A 24460-nucleotide genomic window follows, 5' to 3' on the forward strand; every position below is an offset into this window, starting at 1 on the left:
ACCCATCCATCCAAAACAATAGTTCATTAACTTTTGATAAAAGCTTGCCCACCAAGTTAGGTTTCCCTTCAACAAGTTCCACACTATCTATTCATCTCTCTTAGTTCTTTTCCTTTTTGCTAGGCAGTCTATGTATCGCGACATTTCCGGCATTTTTGTTCATCGTGTTCCGGTTGTTCCCTTTCCAGTCCGCTGGTTTCCTTATTGTCTCCACCTTTGCTTTTGAATCGTTGTTGACCTGGGGGTATCACGCAGATGTTTGCAGTAGAGTCTGATGTTAGAGGAAAGGACCTTTATTTTGGGTGCCATTCTCCCGTCTTCCTAAAAGGTAGTGACAAGGCGAGGTCTTGGTTCTTGGCATAAAGAGGTTTCCAGGCAATAGTCTTAGAAGTCTTCTGGTTTCTACTGTTTCAGTTGGTCTGATTTTGGCTTTTTTAAAAATAAAGAATTTAAATTCTGATCCACACTCTTCTCTCACTCTGTATGGGCTGCTCAGAATGATGAGCAGTACAAACTAGACACCATCTAGTTCTTTTGGTCTCCGGGTAGCTCACATTATGGCTTGTGTGGACTTGTTTCTTCTTTGAGCTTTTTGGTCACCTTATTACTGTTCTGCTCCTGGTTGATGGAGACCAGTGACTGTGCCTTACATGGCTGCTCACACGCTTTTGAGAGCCCGACTCTGTTCACTAGGATGCAGCTCATCAGCTGTTGGTGAACTGTGTTATGCTATTCGACTGGGTTGTCCATGAGGCTGTAGATCCAGAAAACCCATCTTGGAAGATGTTGGTTAGGTCTGAAGAGGATCTGAACTTGTGTCTTGAATGAGTCTACGTAAGACTGTACATTTTTAGAGAAGCAGATGGCACATAATTTTCCTGTGAAGCTGCTGGTGGTTTTGAACCATCTATCTTTCACTTAACATCCAAGTGGTGCTTACTCACTGTGCTTCTAGGGCTCTTTATTACACCAATTGTGTGTGTGTGTGTGTGTGTGTGTAGGTGTCCCCAAATCTGCTAACTCATCCTTCAAGCTCTTAGGACCTTATGGGTGAGTTGGTTGATGGTCTTCTGAGAGGAAGGCTAACTCGGAGAAGATTTAGTCTCTGTTAACTCTTAAAAAAGAAAGAGAGATGGTGTATGGCATGTTATAAGACCTCCAAGAGTCCCCAATAAAATGATTTAGAATATATATATATGAAGAGACTACACATCTTGGGAGCTCATAGGGATCATAATGTGGTAGATTTTATATTAACCTGATGTACCTGTGTGGAAGTAGGGGTGGAACCCAGCCTAAAAATCAAGTCACAGCCAGATGATGCCTCTTTGGGGGTGTGGCCCGTTTATATATAAGAGCAACACTGAGAACTTCTACGTCTCTTGTCCTTCATCTTTCTTGGTCTGTTTGGATTGTCTGTCTGTCTCTTGGGTTAGTAGCCATGTGGCTTACTGACCCCGAAGCTGTGGTCCTTGGATCTACCCCACTCTGCACCCACTGGCCTGTGACCTCCCAGCTTCCTGCCTTACGGGACTGAGTTCTCCTGGTAGCTGTGTGCGTCTGAAGAGGCTCCAGCTAACTTCAGGCTCAGGGACTCACGTGATTTAGACTGGGTTGGCTCTCTTTTTTGCTAAGATTCTTTTTTGCTACAAAGTTCTTTCTTATCTCTATATCACAGGTTTTATTTCTCTAGACAACCCAGCCTAACACACACAGACTCATTATTATCCCGAACCGGAACCACACCCTTGCGTGTGTGGGTCTAGAAGAGCCACGCAGAACCATTCCGAAGGACGCCATCTGCTCAGTATTGACGTGTAAGGTTTTCCATTTCGGAATCCGACATGAACCGCAGAATCCTGCTCTACTCCAAGGGGCTTAGTAAAGCCTGTGTCATTTCCACCCTCAGGAAAGGGAGCTGCGAGAGGGGAGGAGGGCGACTTGAGTCTCAGCCTGGATAAAGCAGAGTTGGTTGATGAAACGCTGCAGGTGGGCAGCCCCAGAGCAGAAAAGCAAACTCAAGTGACCTGTGAGATGGTCAGTCCATGAATTTCCGGAGAGGAGTAAAAGATGTAGGGACTTTTTAACTATATATGTAGTACAATCCTCTTTTGGAAAAGTGCAAGAATTCAGGGGAAAAGAAACCAAAAACTGTTTTCTTGGCTAGCTTTCTGACAGCGACTCTGAGAACCCATGAAGGAGGAAAACGAGCCAGGAATTTTTTTTTTTTGAGGGAATGAAAGCCTCTCATTTTTTATAGTTTTGAAATCCTTGGAGTTCAACTTTGAACGTGAACCAAGAAAAATTAGATCTTCTAAACAATGGCATTTGTTGATTGGATGAAAGACTAGATCAATATTGGTCTTGGCAGCCCACTTTGGCTGTGGTGGCTTGTAGAAATATGTTGGTTGTGGTGTTAAACAATTATGTCAGTTCCTCACCATGTGCCTCTTTGTCTTGGAGTGTTGCCTGAGCGTTAGTTTCCAAAGATACTTCCAGAAGTTAACCTACAGCCCAGCCTCGGCTGTGAAGGAAGTTACACATAAACTCAGAGAAGTGGCCTGATGCGGTGAGCTTCTGGGAGGGGCCGAGGAAGAACCCTCGACCTTTGGGGAAAGCGATAACCCGAGGGACATGCCTTTCACCGTTCACCCGGATGACTCCTTCCCTCTCACCGTGGGGGTGGGGATGGAGGCCAGGAGGGAGTCAGGGAGGGACCCAAAGGAACAAAACTCTATTAACCTCAGAAAGTGGGGGGGAGGGGAAAGGCAAAACCCACAACCAGTCCTTTGAAAGAAAATCATATTGTAACACGAAGGCACTATCTACGATAGAATGTCCTAGATCTTTTCGTTTTTGGAGGAGAAGGAGGCGGTAGCTGAGGGTCCCTGGACAGCACCAATGGAACCACCAGCTGCTCCCCATGAGAAAGAGGGGGCTTTGTACTCCCGTGAAGACTTACAGTCTAAGGAACTCATGGGGGCAGTTGGGCCCTGTCCTACAGGGTAGCTATGAGCTGGAATCCCCTCGATGGCAGTGAGTTTCTTTCTTTTTTAAGCAAAAGGGAGAAAAATAAATTTATTGGAGCCCATACGGGAAACCCTAGAGGGGCCCAGCATACCCTACTGTGTCATCATGTCCAGCAAAGGGTCACACCATTCACTGTACTCCCATGTCCCAGACGGATTCCTCTTGAACCGAGCCCCAAAGCCCCAGGATTGGCTGGGGGTAGGGATGGGCAGCGAGTTTCTTGTGTGTGTGTTTTGTTTTGGTTACTCCTCTAAAAGTTCTTGATTCTTTACCCCCCTCCCCCTCGCCCCCTCCCCCCCCCCCACACAGCATAGGTGCAGAAGAAAGGCCTGCCCATCTGATTCTGAAAGGTCACAGGCAAGGAAACCCTAGGGAGCTCTTGTCCTCTGTAGTACACGTTACAATGGTCTTGTTGGTGACAGGTTGTTTGTTATTACAGTTGGTGGGTGGGATATTTAAGGAGGGGTAAGAAAAGTCCCAGTATTTCATTTAGACCAGCAGTTCTCAACCTGTGGGTCGAGACCCCTTTGGGGGTTGAACTACCCTTTTACAGGGGTCGTCCCATTCATCACAGTAGAAAAATTACAGTGATGAAGTCGCAACAAAAATAATTTTATGTTTGGGGGTCACCACAACATGAGGAACTGTACGTACTAAAGGGTCGAGGCATTAGGAAGGTTGAGACCCACTGACTTAGACAATCCTATTAGCCATTTACTTTGAGCCTAAGAGTCTATGCCACGTGGTCACCTCAATGTCTGTTTATCGCAAATGGATGTACCTATGGTACTTCCTCGACCCAGTCCTGGACATAGCAGCAGATAAGTTATTTACCTCCATCGCTGCATCTTTGGTTTGGTTCTCATTTCTAAGTGTCACAACTGGAGGAATACTTGACTGGAAGGTAGGGTCTGGGTTGATACGAAAAGTTAAAAATGAAGCCCACAGCTTTCCAATAGCGTGACTCCAGCCCATATGCCCAGGAAGGTGGTCTTCCCCGCGACGAAGCAATTGACAGGGTGCTTGGCCTGCCCAGTAACATCAGGCAGCGGAAGATGGCACAGGACTAGAGGAGCCCGGTCTCCTTCCTTCTTCCTGCTAAGGCACAGAGGACACCAGTCACTGCCTGAGAAGGACGAAGCCAAAAGCTACCACGCTCGTTGATGCTCCTCCTGGGCTCCTAGGGCCCTATGAGCACCCTCAGCCTTCTCTTAAATGCCCACCCCATCCCTAAGTTGTCACTCTGCTACCAGAAACATCTCCTCCCAGGCACGTGACTCCTGGCTCCGAGGCCAGGGCCTTGGCACATGCCCTTAGAGAAGTGGCCAACTCCACCCTTGCCAGATCCTCACAGTCTTCTGACCGCTGTCTCAGGAGAAGTGCGTGCAGGGAGTGGAGCTAGTCTCGGCAGAAGTCAGGACGTGCCAGGGCACGTAGTAAAGAGAGAAGAAAACAGGGCCACTGGGACTACTTACAGATTGAGCTCTTACTGTCTGCCATTCCGGGTGCTGAACACTTCGCAGAGTTGACTGTATTTAATGCTAACATGCGAGGGACCTAGGTTTGACTCCTGACCAATGCAGTATCTCAAGAGCAGTCTGTCTGTGAAGGTGTGGGTCTCACAGAACAGGTTCATAGGAGCTTCTAGACCAGTGGTTCTCAACCTTCCTAATGCCACGGCTCTTTAATACAGTTCCTCATTTTGTGGTGACTCTCTAACCATAAAATTATTTTCGTTGCTACTTCATCACTGTCCTTTTGCTACTGTTATGAATCGGGCGACCCAAAGAGGTCTCGACCCACAGGTTGAGAACCACTGTTCTAGACCAATATGGACTAGGAAGAAAGGCCTGGAGATTGACTTCCCTATGTCAGCCAGGGAAGACCCTGTAATTCACAAAACGTCCAATCCACAACCCATCACGAGGACTGGGCAGCGTCTTCCTCTCTGTGGGGTAGGAGGTTGCCAGGGATTATCTGCTGGACAGTACTCCTAAACAACCACTTGCATATGAGAGCCAAACTGAAAAATAAAACTCACCGCAAAGACAGAGTCAAATCCTAGCAACCCTACAGGACAGGGAAGAACCGCCTAGTGGGTTTCCAAGGCTGTCACTATTTACGGGAATAGAAAGTTCCTGGTTTTCTTCTGAAGAGCAGTTGATGGCTTCAAACTGCTGACTTTAGGAATTGTAGCTCAACGAGTAACCACTACACAACCACAGCTCCTTTGTATGAGAGCAGTTCTCCTTTAGAGATGAGAAATTGAGCCGCACACTCGAGTCAACCCCCAGGATGTCTCACTCCATGGAAGATGGGGCATCTGTGTCTGTGAAAGACTTACAGCCTGGGGGTGGGATGGGGCGGGGGCCCTCTTGGCAGTTCTGCAGGGCTGCTATGAGTTGGAATCTATGGGGTTTGGTATGTTTTGCTGCAAAGCCATCTTACTCTCAATGGGATACAACAGTGGGAGTCACGTGGGCCATCTCACCCTGCTGTGGTACCTCTTTGTAAGGCCACATCTGCCTGGAGCCCCACTGCTCTGCCCACACAGAGTGCCATGAACCACCACCACCACCTCTCCGCACCTCCCCAAGCCCAAAGAACACTGCATGCCGAATAACAGAGACTCCCAGTAGACATGTACTTCTAACTTGACTCTGTGCTTTGGTTCTCTTATGTAGTGTTCACACATGGTCAAGCACCCAGTCCCTAGTGGACAATCACATGATAATCATGCAGCCAGGATATCCAGTCAATGCATCCCTCGCAGCAACCCCCCAGTACCCCAGCTACTAGGAGGCAAACGCGCTTAAAGATACAACTCCACATCCCAGAGGTAGAGAGGCAGCCTGGGTCTGAGAAAGGCCAACCTGGAAATTCATCTCATACCACATCCAGTATGGCAGGATCTTCAGGTACAGCCCATCCCCCAAATTGATCATTTCCTTTTATATCATATTTATATAAAACTTACTCTAGTGCAGTGGTCCTCAACCATCCTAACGTCACAACCCTGTAATACAGTTCCTCACGTTGTGGTGCCCCCACCCCCCAAACATACGATTATTTTTGTTGCTAATTCATCACTGTAATTTTGCTACTGCTGTGAATGGGATGACCCCTGTGAAAGGGTTGTTTGACCCCCACAGGAGTCTCGACCCACAGGTTGAGAACCGCTGAAGCGCTATGAGGGTGTGGTTTAATGACCAGTTACTTGGTGTGTCACTGTTTGCATGTCCTTTCCCTCTTTGGCAATGCACTAAGTATCTCACCTTATCTCTGCCTTTATCTCTCCCCCTCTCCCCTTCCTTCCTTCCCAACTTTCCTTTCTTCCATCCTTTCTGTGGTATGGAAGTCCAGAGGAAGAAGAAGAATGAGAAGAAGGTCTCATCTCCTCCTCCCTGACTCGCCTCCCTGGTGAAGATGAGCCACGTTTGACAAAGGCTGTAGCAACCCCCTACTGTGCTAAGCTCACTCACGTACTAACCCGCCCAATGGGTCCATCAGGAAGAAACTGTTCTCGCCTTTGCTTTGCATACGAGGACTCCAAGGCACAGAGGGGAGGAAACGTGCCCCAGATCACACACTTGCCAAGTGACCCAGATTTGGACACAGGACGTTTGACTGCAGAGTCTCTGAATCTTTATACTCTCCCTGTATTGCCTTTTGGGATGCTCCCATTTCTGGGGAGAAGGAGGCTCTGGGTGCCTGGGTGCCCAAGATGGTGTGTGCTTGCAAGGCTGTGGGGAATTATAGTCTGCCAGACGGGAGAAGGTCCGGAGTGGAGCGGGCAGATTCAGCGGGTGACAGAGACCTATGTGCAGAGGCAATGCTGCTCCCCTAGTAGAACAATGTTGTCTGGAGGCGGCCCTTTGGGAAGCTGAGCAGGCTGAGCATGAAAGACGGTGACTCTGGCAAAGGTCAGAGAGGGAGGGGCAGCTAGCAGGTGGCAAGCACCACCTCCACATGGCCCCATGGGGAAGGACCAGGGGTTGCAGCAGATGCAGGGACAGTCATTTGCTTACCCCGCAGAGGGAGACGCTAGTCTGATATGGGTCCTGTGTGGGAGTGGAAGCCAGAGCAGTGAGCCGCAGACACTGGAGGCCCCTCTCCCACTGAGCTTACACTTTCGGATGTGGGAGACAATACATCTCTGATGGGCCCAGGAGGAAGATTGCGACTGGGAAGGGGGCAGAGAAAGACAGCAATGTGAGGATGCTATGCTATACAGGACTGGTCGGGCAAGGTCCTCCTGAGAGGATCGCAACGGTGAAGGACAGACAGGAAGTGAGGCAACAAGCGAGTGGGTATTCCAGGCAGAGGATGCCGTGTCTTAGGAGCCCTTGTAGGTCATTCTAAAGTCTTTGAGGTTTAATTTGGAGTGAGATCAGGTGTTATTGGGAAGTTTTGAGCAGAGGGAAGCTGCGCTTTGATGTAAGCCAGGATCACTCTGGCTGCTGTAGGTAACACAGAGTTCAGGGACCAGGACGGAAGTAGGGAGACTACTTACCTGGAACAATCCCGGCAAAGCTGTGGTGGCTTGGACTAGGAGGGCAGTCATGGAGGCGGTGAGAATGTGTCTTTGTAAGGAAGAGACAATCCAAGTTGCCAAAGGATGAATTGATTGTGGGATCAAAAATAGGGATACCACTGGCAGGTGTTTACTTGGGTGGAGGGGAAGCAATAAGAGGGAGGTTGGCAAAAAAAAAATGTAGGCAACCAAGAAGACATTGGGAGATTTGCAAGCAAGAAAGGCAAGAGAGATAAATAGTAGAAAGATAACTAAGTTGGAAAAAAAGAAAAGAAAAAATTAGGAAAGAAAGAGCAAGAATGATTCTAAGCTGCACATCCATATTCATGGCTTTATTTTTCACAACAGCCAACATGTGGAAATAATGTAAAAGGTCACCATCAGATGGACGGTAAGAAAAATGTGGTCCATCAGGGGACTTCCGAAGGTTCATGGAAAAAGTGAATTCGTGTACTGGACTATTACTGAGTCACAGAGACATGCATGTGATTACGGTGAAAACATCACGTCGGGCGGTATCAGTCAGTTGCAAAAAGTACAAATATTCTATGATATCATTTATATGAAAGAAGAAAATATAATCTGGAGACAAAAATATAATAAAGGTCTATCAAGAGAGGGAGGAAGGGGAGAAGGGGGAGTCTTTACTTCATTTTTGTTCATGTTGGTGGAATCACTTGGACACGTATGGTGATATGGCTGTGCGATATGAAGAATATAACCAACATCACTGACCTTGTTGAGTTGGCATGTTTTCTTGTGTATATTTTCACCACAAACAACAGCAATGACAAAGGAAACAGAAACAAAACCAAAAACACTCACTCCAAGAAGTTTAGTCTGAGCAATCAGTGGACTAGGGCTGTCATTTATGGAGACAGCCGAGAATGAGGATGGAGCTGGCATGGAGTGTGGGGAGGGAAGATGAGACGTTTGGCTATGTGAGTTGGACACCTAAGGGGAGATGTCACATCACAGGTGAAGTCAGCTAGAGGGGGCTAGAGTTGAAGAAAGACTTGGAGGTTTCTATGAAAATGATCATTGCCACATGGCTGTCGTCAGGGCCCACAGAGTTGGTCTCGTCTCACAGGGACCGTGTGTACAACAGAGTGAGAGCTGCCTGGCTCTGCACCATGTGCACAGTATTGCGATGTGTGAGTCCATTGTGGCAGCCACGGTGTACATTCACTTCATCCAGGGTCTTCCTCTTTGTAACTGTCCTTCTACTTTACCACGCATGGTGTCATTGTGTGCTGATGGTATTTAGAGTCATAAACTCATTCAGAGAATTAGTAAAGTGAGAGAAGAGGCCTGAAGATTAAGCTCTGGGGTACCCCCAATTTTCAAGTCGAGAAGATGAGGAGGAACCGTACAGACATTGAGAAGTGGGTAGAGGGGGGAAATCAAAAGAGATGGGACGTTTTTTGTAAGAAGAGGGAGTAAGTAACAAGCATGTCAAATGCCACTGACGTGGTAAAAAAGATGAAGGCATCGCTTCTTGGCCTCTTGGCTAAGATCAAGTATATAAAAAGATGAAGGCCAAAAAATTGCCACTGGATTTTGCAACTGGTTATGGCAATGGTTAAAACAACGGCTAGAGGACCAGGGACCTTTCCCTACATTTCTGGCCCGTAGTTGTTGTGTGAGTCAGGGAATGAGAATTAACTATAGAACATCTCTTGGATTTGGCAGCTCTTGATAATTTTTGAGTTTGGGACAAGAAGGTTTCATTTGGTTTAGAACATTAACGATATGTTTTTGAGTGTAACAGGGCAATCTCTATCTGTTGCCTTGAGAGCTAACTTTTGTTTCTAGGATATGTTTATTGTAGGTCATGCCTGTTGGGGCGGAAATGGGAGGCAGAGGTAAAGGCAGAGGAAGGACAGAGGTTGTTGCAATGGGGTTGTGGGAGTGATCATGGAAAATGAGGTCAACCTCCACCTGGTCCTCATAGTCACCTGGGTGTGGGAGGGGGCTGAGGAACCTGTAAGGAGAGGCCCAGGACTTGTTTTTGGCAAAAAGCTACCATAACAGAGTAAACCTCATTAACTTTGAGCACTGTTGAGTGGAATTAAGAAATGCCTACTTAGCTAGGTCACTTGGTTAAATGAAAGTTACACCATCCCTTTTCAATCTCCAACATCCCAATTATGTCTCAACTTTGGGACTACAGTCAAAGACAGGAGGATAAACCCCAGAAGCAAAAACCAGTCAACAAGTCTGAGTCATAAAATTAGCAAAACATTGAACGTTTTTTGGATAGGGAACCTGGATATGGACAGAGGGAAACTCTTTTCTTGTATGTATTGACTGCAGCAAAGCAAAATGACTATCCGAACTCTTTGTTTTGTTTTTAAAAATAGAATAGGGAAGAAGGGATGACAAATGGAAATTCCTTCATTTGGTTTGGTTTTGGGACAACGACCATTTTCCAGGCAGAATGCCAAATATCACACCAGACAGCAAGGTAAATGTGATCCCTGCCCTCACACCACTTACTATCTAGCAAGGTACAGCTGAGTAAATAAGCGATTACAGCCCAGGTGATAAATACTGTGCTAGGAGAAATAGACTGAAGAGTCTTAGAAGAATGACACCTAATCAGATTTAGGGAGTGAAGGATGATTTTTGAGACGAAGCAATACTTAACCCAAGATTTGAAGATGAGAAGAATTAAGTGATTGTGTGGGCATTGTATGGGAGGAAGAGAGGTCCTGAGTTCTGATGATCTAAGTCCAAATCTGGACTTAGCTCTGTCACTAACTGTGCACTCTGGTGAAGTTAGTTTATTTTTTAAGGCCTCTATTTCTGTGGTAATTGCATAAATTTGGTGTCAATTTGAGAGGATTATGAGTAAAGGGGTGGAGTTTGGCCTGTCAATCAAGATATAACCAATGACGCCTCTGTGGGGCATGGCTTTTGCCTGAGAATTCTGGGAAATCTGTTTTTTCCTTCCTTAGAGGTGGAAGAAACATTTCTCTCTCCACCCTTGGAGGCTCTCTACTGACTCCCTGTGAGAACATCTCTGAGGAGAAGCCACCTGGATCTACCATGATGCAGCCTTGGGTGCTGGAGAAGCCACGCAGAGACCCCTGCCAGCACTGAGATGCTTACAACGCCACTGGATCCAAAGACTTTACTACCCACTGACCTGTGATCATCTTGCACTCAGTGTCATTGCATGTGTTTCATGAGTCTGAAGAGGACTTTATAGATTGGTATCAGACATATGGGCTAATATCAGATGTATGGGTTTGGACTGGACTGGGTTGGGATGTTTTCTTAATGTACAATTACCCTTTATATAAAACTCTTTCTTATACATATCTGAATTTCTATGGATTTGTTTCTCTAGTCTATCTGGACTAACACAATTTCCTTATGAGACAGCAAAATTACCCATTTGAAGGACAAGAATCCCTGGTGGCACTGTGGCTTAGGCACTGAGCTGCTAACGGCAAGATCTGGGGTTCAAATCTATCAACCTCCCCATGGGAGATGAGACTCTTGGCTCCTGTAAAGATTTCCAGTCTTGGAAACCCCAGGGAGCTGGTCTGGTCTGGTCTGTCCTATGGGACTGCTGTGAATCAGAATCGACCTGAGGGCAGTGGGCTTTGCTTTGTTTTCATTTGAAGGAAGTATTAGGAAGCTCAGTTAAGACGTTCCACAAGGCACCTGACTGAAATGCGGGCTTCAGCAGCCTTAGTTGTTGCAGCTATGAGTTAAGTCAGGTAAGCGGCCAGTGCGCACCCCTTGGTATAAACTTTGACCACAAACTCATGGACGTAAAACACACTGCCAAGAAAAAACATATTCCTGCGGACTTTCCTGATGCGCCTCAAACCATATTTTCCATTAAGCTTTTCAAGCGGTAAGCCTCTTTCAGTTCTTTACAGTTTCAAGTTTCACAGTGCACCTGTGCCAGGTTCGCAGCTCTGCCCCTCAGGGGAGAGAAGGACGCCAGAGGAAGTAGGCGTTGGATGTGGTAAGGTCACCGAAGGGCACATGGCGCCTTTGCCGTCACTGGAAACAGAATGAGCCACGCGGCTCTGGTTAGCCATAGCTGTTTCTGAGAGAGGCGTTGGCAGGGTTGCCACAATTCAACGGCACTGGCCAGCTTTTTTTCCTTTTAAAACTTCTAAAATTGTGATATCATTCAAATTCACTCATTAGAAGTTATGATATAATTCAAACTCACTCATTAGAATTTCTATCCAGGCGTTTTTAGCATATTTATAAGGTCTTGGGAACATGACCTAATGCCAGAACATTTTCATCACCCCAAAAAGAACCCACTTGGTTTTTCAAAGGTGCAAGTCTGGGTCAAGTTTGCTGATACAGAAATAAAGTGTCTGTGATAAGAGTTTGTGAACAGCATCCTGCCTGAACTGGAATTTGTGCATCCCGGGGTTTCTTGCCTCCTTGCTCTCTTCAGGGCTTATTCCGGACCTTCTGTCTCTAATGATCTAGAGGAATTTTCACACCAGCAACATCATCCTGTGTCGCATTCTGATATGCTTCAAAAGTTAATGGGAAAAGGAATTAAAATATAGTTAAAAGCTTTCTCTAAGTACTGAGAGTCAAATGAAGGTCGACCATGGTAGTGGGACAGGAGGAAAGTAAAAAGAAATAGAGGAAAGAACTAGGAGGCAAAATACATTTATAGTGGCATAAATTTAGGCATGCACATATGTAAATACATTAATATATAACAATAGGGAAGTGTACCTTCCCAACACGATCATTGAAGTCAAAATGGGTGCATAAGCAAATGTGGTGAAGTAAGCTGAAGGTGCCCGGCTATTAAAAGATATAGCGTCTGGGGTCTTAAAGGCTTGAAGCTAAACAAACGGCCCTCTAGCAGGGAAGCAACAAAGCCCACATGGAAGAAGCACATCAGCGTGTGTGATCACAAGGTGTTGATGGGACAAGGTATTAGACATCAGAAAATCCTAAACAAACAAATACATCAAGGCAAATGATGAGGGTCAGAGGGGGGACCCAAAGCCCATATGTAGATAATTGAACATTCCCTCACAGAAGGGTCACATGGAAAGAACAAGACAGACAGGGTGCTGCATAGCACCAACAGAACACACAGCACTCCTCTAGTTTTTAATGCTCACCCCCCCACCGGCTTCCCCCCACTATAATACTCTGTTTTACCTTACGAGTCTGGCCAGATCAGAGCATGTACACTGGTACAGATAATGACTCCCGACTCATGGAATCCAGGACAGAAAAACCCCTCAGGAACAGCAATGAGAGTAGTGATACCATGAGGGTAGGGGAAAGGGTGGTGGGGAGAAATAGGGAATCAACTATAAGGACGCACAATTCCCTCCCCCTCCCCAGGGGGGTGAACAACAATGACGTAGATGAAGGGAGACAGCGGTGGTGTAAGATATGAAAATAATAAGCGGGTGAATAAGCAAATATGATGAAGAAAGCTGATGGTGCCCGGCTATCAAAAGATAAAGCATCTGGGGTCTTAAAGACTTGAAGGTAAACAAGCAGTCATCTCACTCAGAAGCAACAAAACCCACATGGGAGAAACACACCCGCCTGCATTGATCACAAGGTGCCGATGGGATCAGTTATCAGGCATCAAAGAACAAAAAAACATATCATTGTGTGCTCACCTCCATGATAAGATAGCTGAAGACAAATGGGTGCACAAGCATGTGGCGAAGAAAGCTGATGGTGCTTGGCTATCAAAAGATATAATGTATGGGGTCTTAAAGGCTTGCTCAGAAGCAACAAAGTCCACATAAGAAGAAGCACACCAGCCTGTGCGATCACGAGGTGTCGAAGGGATCAGGTATCAGGTATCATCAGAACACAAAATATTATCATAGTGAATGAGGTGGGTAGTGTGGAGTGGAGACCCAAAGCCCACTTGTAGGCCACTGGACATCCCCTTACGGAAGGGTCTTGGGGAGGAGACAAGTCAGTCAGGGTGCGATATAGCAAGGATGAAAAATACAACTTTCCTTTAGTTCCTAAATGCTTCCTCCCCCTGCCCCCATCAGGATCCCAATTTTACCTTGCAAGCCTGGTTAGACCAGAGGATGTACACTGGTACAGATAGGAACTGGAAACACAGGGAATGCAGGGGGGATGATCCCTTCAGGACCAGTGATGTGAGTGGTGATAATGGGAGGGTAGTGGGAGAGTGGGTTGGAAAGTGGGTTGGAAAGGATCTACATGTGACCTCCTCCCTGGGGGAGGGACAACAGAAAAGTGGGTGAAGGGAGATGTCGGACAGGGAAAGATATGACAAAATAATAATTTATAAACTATCAAGGGTTCATGAGGGAGGAGGTAGCGGGGAGGAAGGGGAAAAATGAGTACCTGATGCCAGGGACTTAAGTGGAGAGCAAATGTTTTGAGAATGATGAGGGCAGTGAATGTACAAATGTGTTTTACGCAGTTGATATATGTATGGATTGTAATAAGAGTTGTATGAGCCCCTAATGAAATGATTAAAAAAATGAAAACAATAATAATTTATCAGGTGTCCAGGAGGGTGGGAGGGTGGGAGCGGGAAGGAAAAAAAGAGAAGCTGATACCAAGGGCTCAAACAGAAAGAAAATATTTTGAAAATGATAAAGGCAACATATGTACAAAGGATTCCTACAATTGATGTATGGATTGTTGTAAGAACTGCAAGCGCCCCAATAAAATGATTTATATATAATAATAAAAAACTTCAAAGAAAAATGGAATTAAAAATAGAACAGAATTTCTCCATTAACCCCCCCCCCCACACACACACACATTTTCTCCATGCTTTTTGAAGCCCTCTCTCTGTATGTTGGTCTGATTGTTGTTGCTAAGTGCTGTCTGTTAGGTTTTGACTCGTAGTGATCCAATGTAAGAGGGAGTAGCCCCCTCCAAAAAAACCAGATCTTTTTTCAAAGCTATCTATTTATTTATTACAAAACAATCTTATTATCTTCAAAGTACTCTCCATAACATTTAATACATTTGTCAAATCAGTGATTCGATTCCTGGAGACAGTTTTAAAGCTCATCTGTTTGGATGGCTGACAGCACCTCCTTTTTCCCCCATCTCTTCACATCATCACATTGCTGTCCTTTCATGTCCTCCTACATTCGAGGAAGTAAAAGCACGTGCAGAGAGCGAGGTCGGAGGGGTCAGTTGTGTGGGGTAAGAGAGGCATGCTATTTTTTGCCCCAAACTGGCGCATTAAGGTGGCTGCGAAAGCAGGTACATTGTTGTGGAGACAAAACCAGTTCCCCATTTGCCACAAATCAAGGCTTTTTTGTTGCGCACTGTTATGCGATCTTTTTAGAACCTCTAAATAGAAAACCCGATTAACAGTCTGACGTGCGGGAACCAACTCCAAATGTACTATGAGTCGATATTTTCATCAGTTCGGGAAGTTGATGGACATCAAAACGAGGTTTGTCATCCATCAACATTTCACCTTTTTTGAAACGAGAAAACCACTCACACACTTGCGTTTTTTCCAGTGTTAGCTTTATACGCTATATTCAACGTCACAGTTTTTGTGGCAATTTTCCTGAGCAGGAAACAAAATTTCATAGCTGCATGCTGTTCTCTGCAATCAGGCATCACAAAAAAAATGAAGTTCAAGAGAATCTGTTTTTACAAAAAAAAAAATTCACTGTGACCAGAGGGAACCTTCCCCGGTGACCCCACTGAGTACACTCATAGGTGGCTCACTGCTTATTTAGCAGGAAAAATATGTACTTTGAAATATGTACTTTTTAATGTACTCATCCAACAGAACAAATTACTGGAACCCATCGTTCTGTTCCCAGTGTCCATCCATCTCGTCAAGGATCTCCGTCTTTCTCACTACCCCTCTACTTTACCAAGCGTGATGTGCTTCTTTTGACAACATGTCCAGAGTACCTGAGATGGTGTCTCCCATTCTTACATCTAAGGAGCACTCTGGCTGTACTGGTCCTTTTGGCACCCCAGGGTGCTTTCAATATTCTTCACCAGGCCCATCATTCAAATGCCTCGATTTTTCTTCTGTGCTCCTCTATCAATGTAACACACACACACATTACATTTACATGTGGGGCTGTTATCTGCAAGATAAGCAGTTTGAAAGCACCAGCCACTTCATGGGAGGAAGACGGGGCTTCCTATTCCCGTGAAGAGCTACAGTCTCAGAAACAGCAGTTCTATAGGATCGCTCTGAATCAGCATCAACTGGATGGCAGTTACACACACACACGCACACACACACACACACACGTTGGTGAAGAATACAGAAAGTACGATGGACTATCAGCAGAACAAATAAATCTGTCTTGGAGGAAGTATGGACAAAATGCATTACAGAAACCAGGATGGTGAGACTTTGTCTTCCGTATTTTGGACATGCTACCAGGAAAGATCAGTCCCCAGTGAAGGATATCATACTTGATAAAGCTGAGGGTCAGTGACAAAGAGAAAGACCCTGGACTTGATGGATTGACACGGTGGCAGCAGGGAGCTCAGGTAGAAGGATTGTGAGAACGCTGCAGGATGGAGCAGCGTTTCACTCTGATGTCCACTGGGTCACTGTGAATGAGAGCCCACTTGATGGCACCTAACAACAACATATAGACATGTATATTCAAGGCTCATTATCTGCAGTATTGCTGTTTGGTGAAGATCACTAAGAAGACTGAGTTTTAAAATATTAGACCGATGCTCCCGGGGAAATGCAGGGTTGGCTTAGGTTTCTGTGACTCTCTGCCCACATTCTTGTCAACTGATCTATACATAGCCATGTTTTATGTGTGTTTTTATCTCAAGACACCTTGGTGGTGGTGGTGGTGTCAGGTGCCATCAAGTTGGTCCCAACTTATATGCAACAGAACAAAACATGGCCCAGTCGTGCACCGTGCTCACAATTGTCCCCATGCGTAAGTCCATTGTTGCAGCCACCGTATCAAAGACACTTTATTGATCAAATATTGTCGATAACAGTAAGCTCGTGGCCAATAGCACTCTAACTCTTCCCTGAACAAAGCTTGCCTAACCTACATATGAAAGTAAGTCCAACCACATTGCAATAAAATAATAGAAACAAAGATTAAATAAAGCATATCAACATGGTTGGGGGATATCCACAATGGGGCTACACTGAAAGCCTAATGGTGTGACGGGATGGGGAGGTGGGGCACTAGACCCCTCCATCCTTGACTGCAGGAAGAGCAATGGAGTCTTGTAGAAGGTGCGCCCCTGAACATCAAAGGGTATAAGTGGTGTTAGGGAAGCGGGTCCGTGGACCACAGTACCATGTTTAAGCAGGTGCTATTTGGAATCAAGCTGTGCGTGTATGAACTGGACCCTTATGAACAGTATTGGACTGATGGATTATAGCAGGGCCTGCTCGCTATTTAACAGAGACACTCATCTACTCTGGATCAGGACAACAGTTAGACTTGGAACTGTTTGTATGGTCTCTCTCTTTTGGTGTCGATCTACATAAGACAGGTGGGATAAGCAATCCCACGGAGACAGCACTGGGACTGACAGTTCCCAGGGCAGGGGGTGGCAGGGAAGAGGGGCAGGTGGGTGGAGGGGAGTGGTGAGCCAACAACGACAGGGGCAGGGGAATAGCAAGGGATCTAAAAGTGACTGTGAGAAGAGGGCAGTGTTCCTGGTCCTGCTTGATCAATTGAAATGTATTTGAGAGGAATTACTGAGAGGTGAATGATGGGTAAACATGATAGTGGGGCAGGAGGAAAGAAAAAGAGGAAAGAACAAGAAAGTAAAAGTAATATATAGGAATAAATATAGATATGTATATATCTTCATTGTTTATGCCTAAAATCCCTCCCCCTCCATATCTCCGCCCCCGCCCACATTCCCTGTAACTCTTGCATCAGTTATTACTTCGATGCATCCACTCCTTCTTTGCTGCACAAACTGGGGAGTTTGTGAACTTCCAAACAGGTGTTTGTTCCAACAGAAACAATAAAAAACAAAGTAGAGTTAAAGTGGTAAGGATAACATAATAACACTATAAAGATAAAAATACAAATAACGAGGAAGAAAGAAAAGACTACCCCCAATATTTAAAAAGCCAGGGAAGAAATTTTTGTCATGGGACACGCAAGAGATCCTGACACCTTTACTTCTAAAGAATATTCAAACTGTTCTCCCTCCAAGATGCATTTGTTTGGCCAGGTAGACAGTCTGCAGCAAGAAAGTTGAGTGCTGCCTTGTTGGAGCTCAGTTGGGAGTATGTGTGTGTGTGTGGGGGGGGGCGGGGGGGAAACGCAAGGTTTTGACTGCTCCAAGTGTGTCCACAAATGACTGGGAGTATTGATTTTAGGGTTGTAAATAAATGTTAGTGAGCAAGCACACACAGGACCTCAGACTAACTTGGCTGGACTCTCTATTTTATTTATAGCACATATGTAAGCATGAGGAAGCCTGGGGACGTGGTGGGCCACATGTTGGTTGTTGGCCACATGTTGGCTGTTGGTCACATGTTGGTTGTTGGCCACATGTTGGCTGTTGGCCACATGTTGGCTGCGACCACAAGGTTGGCAGTTTGAAACCACAAACTACTCTGAAGGAGAAAGATGAGGCTTTCTACTCCTATAAAGAATTACAGTCCTGCCCAAAGCCCATCTGTAGAAAATTGGACATTCCCTTACAGAAGGGTCACAAGGAAGAGACAAGCCAGTCAGGGTGCAGTATAGCACCGATGAAACATACAACTTTACTCTAGTTCTTTAGTACTCCCCCCGCCCCCCACCATCATGACCCCAATTCTACCTTTCAAATCAGGCTAGACCAGAACATGGACATGGGTACAGATAAGAGCTGGAAACACAGGGAATGCAGGACATATGAAGCTCTCGGGACCAATAATGAGAGTAGTGATTCCAGGAGGGTAAGGGTAAGGGGGTGGGGGAGAATAGGGGAACTGATCACAATGATCTATGTATAACCCCTTGCCAGGGGGACAGACAGTAGAAAAGTGGGTGAAGGGAGACATCGGTCAGTGTAAGGCCTGAAAAAACATTATAAATTATCAAGGGTTCATGAGGGAGGGAGGGAGGGTGGGGGATGGATCGGAAAAAAAATGAGGAGCTGATACCAAAGCCTCAAGTAGAAAGAAAATGTTTTGAACATGATGATGGCAACATATGTACACATGTGCTTGATACAACGGATTATGTATGGATTGTAAGAGCCCCCCCAAAATGATTTAAAGAAAGAAGTACAGTCCTAGAAATACACAGGGGCAGTTCCACTCTGTCCTATAGGGTCTCTAAGCCTGGACTTGATGCCAGTGATATATATATATATATATATGCAAATTTTCCATATTTTATATATACACAAGGGAGCTTCAAGACATTCATGGAAAAATGAGATGAAAGGATAATGCAGTTTCCCCCACAAACTTCTGAATCCCCCTCACATAGTATTTTTGCCATCCTAGTGGTGGACAACTGTTATGCAGCAGTGAATTTACCCTCTTTGTTTGCCATCGTTTCCTTAGATGGGAAGATCCATCTCACGTGCTTTGGACATGCTCTCAGGGGGACTAGTCCCTGGAGAAGGCTAGCATGTTGGTAGAGGTCAGGGATAAAGAAGAAGACTCTCAGTGAGAGAGATAGACCCCTGGCTGCAACAATGGGCGCAAAGCGTAGCAGTCCTTGTGAGGGTCATGTAAGACAGGGCTGGGCTTTGTTCTGTGCGTTGGCACCAACGCCATGGCACCAAACAGTAGCCTTAACAATCCCCCCTCGTATCAGCCTTCTCGTTCCTCATCCTCTCTGTGCTCCATAGCAGCAGAGTCCTGGGCTTACTTTTTCTCTACTGTGGGGGTCTTCCTTTGGCTGTCTTCTAGGACCTTCAACTTGACCTGCCCAAGTGGAACTGATGGAACTGTTGAACTTCTGCCTCAAACCGGCTCCCCTCTGAGGGCCCATTATGTTGGTGAAGGGCTGAGTAAGTTGGAAGCTGGCATGATGAGGGCCTACTCCCTGTCTGCGTCTCCCTGCCATCACCCCAAGAGTGCCACCTGCCGCAGGGGCAACCCCCTGTGTGTCAGTAAAACTGAGCTCCTCAGGGGTTTGAATCACTGTCATTTTGGAAGAAGTAGATCACAGGGGCTTTCTCTCAAGGCACTTCTGTGTGGACTTGAACCTTTTGTTCAGCTGCTGAGAGCATGAATCCTTTTTTTCCTGTTCCATGTTTTCTGAAATGCAACTTTGATTTTGTTATCTCCCAGTTGCTGTCAACATAAAGGCCACATCATTTAGCCTGTCAGTCAGGCCATAATCAATGAGGCCTCCGTGTGGGCATGGTCTTCTCCTGAGGATTCTGGGAACTCTGGTCTTCCTCCCTAAAGGTGGGACAGACAGTCTCTATTTCGTATTCCTGATGACAAGACACATGGAGCAATGCTACAGCCCGGGAGCTGAAGGAGCCCCGTAGAGACCCCTGACAGCGCTGAGATGCTTCCAGCACCACTGAATCCACAAGAAAAGGCACTGCTGGTTGAAAGAACTGTAGCCTGAGCATTTCTGAGCTTGAATTGGAATTCATTCACTGCCCTGATAAATACTTATCAGCCCTAGCTGATCCCTGGAGCCGGTCTCCTCTCTCTCAAACCCTACTCAAACCTTCATTCTCAGCTGAGACGTCCTGGGAAGTCTTCCTTGAGCACTGCTTGCATGTCACCAGGGTATTGAACACATCCTCTTCCATCACATGGAGGGCCACATGATCGACGCATCTGTGGCCCCGACTCATTAGCACATCCTCAGGGTCTTGGCAGCACCCAGAACATCTGGGAATGCATCAATACTTGACAAGTAAATCCATGACGGCAGCTCCAGGTCAAGGTCATGGAAGGAGCGAGGGAGTATCTTGGTTCCAGCCTGCCAGCCTTCCCTCAGAACCCACCCACTTCCGCCGTGACATTCGAATCCTCCCTTTATGCTCTTTGAGTTCCCAAGATGCTGTGGTTTAGAAGCCACAAGAGTGACTCCCGACTGAGAGAATTTCCAAGGATCTGACAGCCAGCACAGGGGCAAACTTCAAGGACAGAGATTCTTTGTTGTTTATCTCAGATCAATCCGCAGAGCTGACCGCCTTTTCCTGGGTCCAACCCTGGCCTCATTTATCCGCTTAAAGATCAGTGTTCAGCAACGTGTCACCAGACAGGGCTCCCTGCGACACTTACCAGCTGTGGGACCTTAGTAAGAAGCCAAGTAAAATGGCTATAATCATTCACGCAAAGGGTATTTACCAAGCCCTCTTTATAAGAGAGACAAGGAGCCCTGGTGGGGTGGGGTGTTAAGGATTGTTGGGATGCTAATAGGAAGGTTAGGGGTTTGAACCCACCAGGCTCTCAGAGGGAGAAAGATGAGGCTGCCTGCTTCTGGAGAGGCTTACAGCCTTGGAAACCCCGTGGAGCAGTTCCTCTCTGTCCCCTACAGGGCCGCTATCAACCAGAGTCCATGACATGGCGGTGCGTGGTGCAAAGGTTGAGAGACAGAATAGCACTTTGGATCTAGGTTCAGACTGCAGGCCGGTGGCTTGGATTTGAACTCTGGCTCCACATTTCTCTAGCTGTTGGGGAGTAGACACATTCCTTGTTTTCTCTGTGCCTCAGTTTGACCATCTGGCAAATGGGGTCAATAGTTCTTCCACTGTAAGTCTGCTGTAAGAAATAATCAAGTGAACATATAGAAATAGAATCATGTCTGGCATGAGATGCATGATACCTGTTTTATTAGGGCGTATTTTTTGAGTCCCTGGGTGGGGTTGTTGGTGTTGTTAGGTGCCACCGAGCCAGTTTTGACCCATAGCGACCCTCTGAACAATGGGGACACTGTCCAGTCCTGACCCCTCCTCACCGTTGTTCCTGTGCCTGGGCCCATTCTTGCAGTCACTGTGTCGGTCCATCTCATCGAGGGCCTTCCTCTTTTTCGCTGCCCTTCCACTTGACCAACATGATGTTCTTCTCCAGAGACTGGTCTCTCCTGACAATATGTCCAAAGTATGCAAGATGAAGTCTTGCCATTGTTGCCTCTAAGGAGCACTCTGGTCTTACTTCTTCCAAGATAGATTTGTTTGTCCTTGTAGCAGTCTGAGGGACTTTCAGTATTCTTCTTCAGCACAATTCAAATATATATATATATATATATATATATATAGATAGATAGATAGATAGATAGATAGATATAGATATAGATATATACACATTGTCTTCTGTCTTTTTTATTCAATGTCCAACTTTCACATGCATATGGGGGTATACCGTGGTTTGGTCAGGTACACGTTAGACCTCAAAGAAAAATCCTTGCTTTTCAACATACTCACTGCCCATCGAGAGGCTGGAGGTTTGAATCTGCCCACAGTCACCTGGAAGAAAGGCCTGGAGTTCTTTTCTCCTGGAAAACCCCTTTTTTTCTATGGAAAGGTCTATGGAGCACAGTTGAACTCTGATACACGTGGGGCGGCCTCCTGAATTGGAATCGACGCAAAGGCAATTAAAAAACTCGCTGCCGTTTGGTGGATTCTGACTCAAACCAACCCCATAAGACAGAGTACAAGTGTCCCCGTGTATTTCTGAGACGGTAACTCTTTACAGAAGTCTAAGGCCTCCTCATTCTCCCGAGGAATGGCTGGTGGTTTCGAACTGCTGACCTTGAAGTTAGTAATCCAATGAAGTTAGTAATCCAATGTATGACCAGCATGCCACCAGGGCTCCTCAACAGCAATTGGTTTGGTTTTCTTATTCTGATTCTTTGCTTGAATGAAGGTGTGGGGATAATTAAGACAGTCCCTGGCATGCAACATTGTTCTTAGTAGTTACTGCAGAGTCAGTTCCAACGCCCGGAGGCTCATGTGTGCCGAGTAGAATTACTCTTCAGGGCGGAGGCCTTCGGAAGCAGATTATCATGTCTGTCGCCAAAGAGCCTCTGGCTGGGTTTGATCTGCTCATCACTCAGCTAATAGTCAAGCGCACATAACTATTTCACCAACTAGGATTCTTGGCATAAGATAAGTATTACTTGTTGTTGCTATTATTATCTGCTACCATAGCTCATAAGGTATGTCTGACCCAAGCCACGGTATTTCCAATGGCCTCATATGCATGTCAAAGTTGGACGTCAAATAAAGATGTCTGAGGAAGGATCAGTGCATTCGAATTACGGTGACGGCGAAGGAGTTTGAAAGCACACGGAATGGCAACAGAACACGCAAGTCTGTCCTGGAAGAAGGACAGCCAGAATGCTCTTTAGACTCTAGTGAAGAGGCAGGGCCAGTGAGATTTGGTCTTACATACATTGGACAGGTTGTCAGGAGAGACCAGTCCTTGGGAAGGACAGCAGGATCGCTAAGAGGAAGGAGCAGTGGAAAGCAGGAAGACCTTCGGCAGGATGGAGCGACATGATGCCTGCACAGGGGGTTCAAACACAAGAATAACTCTGAAGCCGGCCCAGGATCAGGCAGTGCTGAACACAGCGCTGCTGCGGGTCAGAACTGGCTCCACAGCACCTAGCACACCAATGTCATCGCTTAGAGCTCATCCTAGAAACTGGAAGTAAGTCAATACACTGAGCGGTTATTTCCCCCATCGACGATTAAATAATGCATAGTGTGGCGGGTAGTAGCTCAACGCCACCTCTCAGGGTCATAGTGAAGTTTCCTCTTTGGTGCTGTTGAGTCTGTTCCTGCTCATCTTGACCTGATAAGACAGAGTATGTAATCTCTGTGGAGAAGACTCTGGAGGCACTGTAGAATTAAGTGTTGGCTTGTTAACGGCCTGGTAAGCGGTTCAAACCCACCGGCTGCTCTTTGAGAGCCTGACGGGGTCTCTGCCCCCGTAAAGGTTGACAGCCTTGGAAACCCTCTAGCCAGTGGCTCTGACCTGACGGTGAGTCACAATGGACTCAAGGGCAGTAGGTTTGGGACGAGATTCTTTATAGGAGCAACTTGCCAGATCTTTCTCCTGGGGGAGCAGCTGGTGGGTTAGAACTGCCAACCTCTCGGTTTGCAAGAGAGTGTCTAAAACCATTGCACTGCGAGGTTTTCCTGTAGTATAACTTACGTCAACGCAACCTGGCTCATAATGGGCACTTCCAAAACCCAAACTCACTGCCCTCGAGGTGATGCCGACTCACAGTGACCAGATAGGACAGGGGAGAACTGCCCCTGTGAGTTTCAGAGACGGTCACTCTTTACTGGAGGGGAAAAGTTTCTTGCTCTCCTCTTACTTCCCAGGAGAGGCTGCTGGTTCCAAATCACTGGCCCTGCCCTTAGCAATGCAGCCCTTGTTCCCCAGCGCCTCGAGGGGTCTTCTCCAGAGAGGTTGGGCATCACCACTGTGCGACCAGGGCGCCTTCCTGGGCCCTTAGTAGATGTTGATTCTGTCCTTCTCGCCTCGGCTCTCCTCTTTCCCTAGCCCTCTCTCCATCCTCTCTTTTCTCTCGCTCATCACAGTGAAGCCTGGCAGAGGACAGGCTGCCCTTGGCCCAACGGCGTCTGTGGCATCAGCCTGGGACTGAGGAGCAACAGCACAGCTCAGGGGTCTTAAAAGGCTGGCGGCCCTTTCTGTGGTAGGTGGTTTTCTCGCTCACCTTTCTAGAGGAAATATGAATCATCCGATATCTGCCTCCCATTTCCTGGGAGGCTGCAGGCCCAGGAAGCCGGTGGTTTGAGCATCAGTGCAGAGATCAAACCCAGCGGCTACTGGCAGTGGAATGTGTGGTCAGGACCATTGACAAGCATCTCTTGAGCCAGATGACTCATCCTGAGCTGGCTCCTCAGCCCTGGGCCTCCTGGTTGCATTCTGCGGCTGACATGAGTGTCATTTCCTGGCGCTGGGTGACTCTTGCTCTGCGGTGCTGGTGGGGAGGACATATC

Source organism: Tenrec ecaudatus, chromosome 3 (genome assembly GCF_050624435.1).
Source record: "Tenrec ecaudatus isolate mTenEca1 chromosome 3, mTenEca1.hap1, whole genome shotgun sequence".
In the NCBI taxonomy this organism is placed as follows: domain Eukaryota; kingdom Metazoa; phylum Chordata; class Mammalia; order Afrosoricida; family Tenrecidae; genus Tenrec; species Tenrec ecaudatus.